General features: G+C 41.2%; 1 protein-coding gene across 1 annotated transcript in view; it reads right to left on the minus strand.

The window, feature by feature from the left end:
• Positions 1–3,464, minus strand: part of LOC102214869 (stonustoxin subunit beta-like) — an 11,343-nt gene extending 7,879 nt beyond the window's left edge. Inside the window, exon 1 of the mRNA XM_013907759.1 lies at positions 3,404–3,464. The gene's annotated coding sequence lies outside the window, so the exon portion shown is untranslated. The remainder of the gene's footprint in view (positions 1–3,403) is intronic.
• Between the last annotated feature and the right edge of the window lie 25 nt (positions 3,465–3,489).

Genomic DNA, 3,489 nt, shown 5'->3' on the forward strand with positions numbered 1-3,489 from the left:
TTAAAGAAAAACAATGAAAAGAAAGTTAAAAAAAAAGAAAAAAGAAATAATAATAATAATAATAATAATAATAATAATAATACACATCTGGGTCATTTCATTTCAAATTAGCTAATGTTTAGAACATTTTCTGCTCAACTAGCTCCGATTTTCAGTACTTTTTTCACTAGTTTTGCATTTTGGCTATGGTCACTTCTGGTATCATGAGGTGATACCTGGACCCTACTAGGATAGTATAGGTAGTCCAACTGTTTTGATTTGGGATCAGATACTTGTTTCCCTCAATGGAATATAAATCAAGCTATTAATTTTGTGACATTTTATTTCTGAAGTTTTGGATAATATTCTTTTCTGTGTGAAATTTGCATGTTAACTCCATGTTTGTGTGGGCTCTCTCTAGGTACTCTGGCTTCCTCCCACAGTCCAAAGGCATGCAGTTAGTTGGGTTAGGTTAGTTGTTAATTCTAAATTGCCCATAGGTGTGAATTTGAATGCCAATGGTTGTCTGTCTCTATGTGTTAGTCCTGCGTCAGGCTGGTGACCTGTCCAGGGTGCGCACTGCCTCTCTCCCTATGCTAGCTGGGATAGGATCCCCCCAGTGACAAGGATAAGTGGAAGAGAATAGATGGATAGGGTGTGTAATATCAGCAGTTATTAAAGCTTTTCATCATCCATTTATTTTCTTAACCTATTACTAATTTGTTAATTCTGTAAGAAAAAAAAAATGAAATGCTTGATGTTGTGTATTTTGGGTTATAACAGGACCCGTAGCGGTCATGCCCAGATGCATTATGGGAGAGAAGCTTTAGGCTGTCGCTCGGGCTAGCTCCATGTTAAGTTATGCCGTTATAATAAATACCTCAAGTTACGTCGTGGTCCAAGTATCATTGTTATACTAGTAACCCGGAGTGAAGATATAACAAAAGTGGCGACGAGGACGTCTGGACCGACGCTGCAGTCCGCTTGGAGTTTTACACTTTTTTTTCCTGCTGATGCCTCGTGCTGACTTGGTGTTAAGACGGCGCCGGACGGAGGACGACACACCCGGTGTGCGAAGGTGGATGCTGCTTTTTTTTTCTCAGCGAAACGGGGAGGAATGTACAGCGGACAGGACGACGAAGGCAGACTCCGTAAGTGACGCTAACCAAAACATAAACGGGTAAAAGAGACGTTACGAAAAGGAACAGTTGTGAGGGGAAGAGTGCCATTCAACCAGGAGCCGAGTAATGGCTGGAGTTACTGGCCCTATCGGTCCCTTTGACGAAAGCACGGAGCAATGGAGCTCATATACGGAGCGTCTTGGATATTTCGTTGCGGCTAACGACATACAGGATGCTAAACTGGTGCCCATTTCTTTGAGTGTGATAGGCCCAAAGACTTTTACCCTGCTAAGGAGCCTGCTACAGCCAGCAAAGCCAGGCAATAAAAGTTTCACAGAGATCGTGGACACACTGACCAAACACTTCTCGCCCAAGCCCCTCGTGATCGCTGAACGGTTCAGGTTCCACAAGCGAAACCAAGAAGAGGGCGAGTCTGTCACAATGTTCGTTGCATCGTTACGCAAATTAGCTGAACACTGTGAGTTTAAAGATGTTTTAAATGACACATTAAGAGACAGATTCGTGTGTGGTTTAAGAAATGAAGCTGCACAGAAGAAATTGCTCACGGAAAGTGACTTGACTCTTGAGAAGGCAATTAATATCAGTGTGACCATGGAAATGGCATCAAAAGAAGCCCATGCGCTACATGCTACAGACAGAGTACACAAACTAGACAATGGTAAAGCAAATGCACAGGGACCATGCTTGCGCTGTGGCAAGTTAGGACACCTTGCTAGTGATTGCTGGTGCAAAGAAATGGATTGCAACAACTGTGGAAAAAAAGGTCATGTAGCAACGGGCATGCAGGAACAAAAGGTGCAAGGATAAGGACTCAAAGCCTGGAAATAAAAGAGGCACTGCAAGATTCAAAAAAGAAAGACATGTTCACACAGTTAAGCTTCATGAGGATAGAGCAAATGACTCCTCAGATGAAGAAGTGTTGTCTGCAATAAATAATAACTTAAGGGTGGCCTGGGCAGGCATGAAACACATGACTGGTCACTGTTACAGTGACTGTAATAAGATAAGTCTCCCTGGTTTTAGTTCAGATTCTCAGTTAGCTGAATAGATTTTATTTGAGATTTAATGATAATTATAATTCAAGGAATACACTTGATTTCTTAATAGAGAGCACCAGAGGCCCCCCAGCTTTGTTCTTTGATGAAAGAAGGGTGGGAAATCTTTTTAAAATGAGTAAGACTAATAAAAGTCCAGGTCCTGATAATATATGTGGCCAGGTGCTTAGAACATGCGCTGAGCAATTATGCAGTATTTTTTATTACATTTTTCTTTTATCTCTTCAGCAACAGAAGGTTCCAGAGGTATGGAAAAAATCAATTATTTCTCCGGTTGCTAAGACCACAAAACCTACATCATTAAATGATTTTAGGCCTGTCGCTCTAACATCTTTAGTGATGAAGTCCTTTGAAAAACTTGCCAGGAAGGAGATCCTGCAGCAAGTAGAGAAGCTTATAGACCCACTACAATTTGCATACAGGCCTTGTAGAGGTGTGGATGATGCAGTGGTCACTCTGTTGAACTTCCTTTATCGCCATCTTGATGGCGCCAAAGCTCATGCTCGGCTCTTATTTATTGATTTTTCTTCAGCTTTTAATACTATCCAGCCACATCTTTTAGTTGATGAGCTTCTTAACCAATTTAAACTTGATTTTAATCTCGATGGCTGGATTTTAGACTTTTTAACTGACAGATCTCAGTGTGTGAGAGTAAACGGTTGTTTTTCCAAACAGCTAAACTCTTCTACTGGCTCACCACAAGGTTGTTGTCTCTCTCCTCTACTGTATATTTTGTACACTAATGACTGTCGCAGTACACAGGCCAACAGGCATTTAATTAAATACGCAGATGACACAGTCATTGTAAGCCTCCTTCATGGTGAAGAGGATTCCCATGGGCCTGTTGTGGATGAGTTTGTTTCATGGTGTGATCAGTCCTTCTTAATGATTAACACCTTGAAAACCAAGGACATGGTTATTGACTTCAGGAAGTCATCCCCTCATCCTGCGCTAACAGTGGTAAATGGTGCAGCCATTGAACTGGTGGACAGTTATAAGTATTTGGGGGTTGTTCTTGATAAGATTCTGTCCTTTGAGTCACATCTTGCTGCCACAGTGAAAAAGGCTCAACAAAGACTGTACTTTTTAAGGAGGTTGAGAGGTTTTAATGTTTCATCTGAGATGATGACTCTTTTTTATAAAAGTTTTATTGAATCTGTTTTAACCTTCTGTATCATTGCTTGGTACGGTAATATGTCCCTGAATAATAAGACCAGACTTAACAACCTGGTTAAAGTGGCTGGCAAGATTTCAGGGAGGTCTCAGGTCCAGCTTGTGGACTTTTATAACAGGCAAGTGCTGAGGAAGGCAAC

Source organism: Pundamilia nyererei, unplaced genomic scaffold (genome assembly GCF_000239375.1).
Source record: "Pundamilia nyererei isolate P.nyererei 1_Seehausen unplaced genomic scaffold, PunNye1.0 scaffold00510, whole genome shotgun sequence".
In the NCBI taxonomy this organism is placed as follows: Eukaryota; Metazoa; Chordata; class Actinopteri; order Cichliformes; family Cichlidae; genus Pundamilia; species Pundamilia nyererei.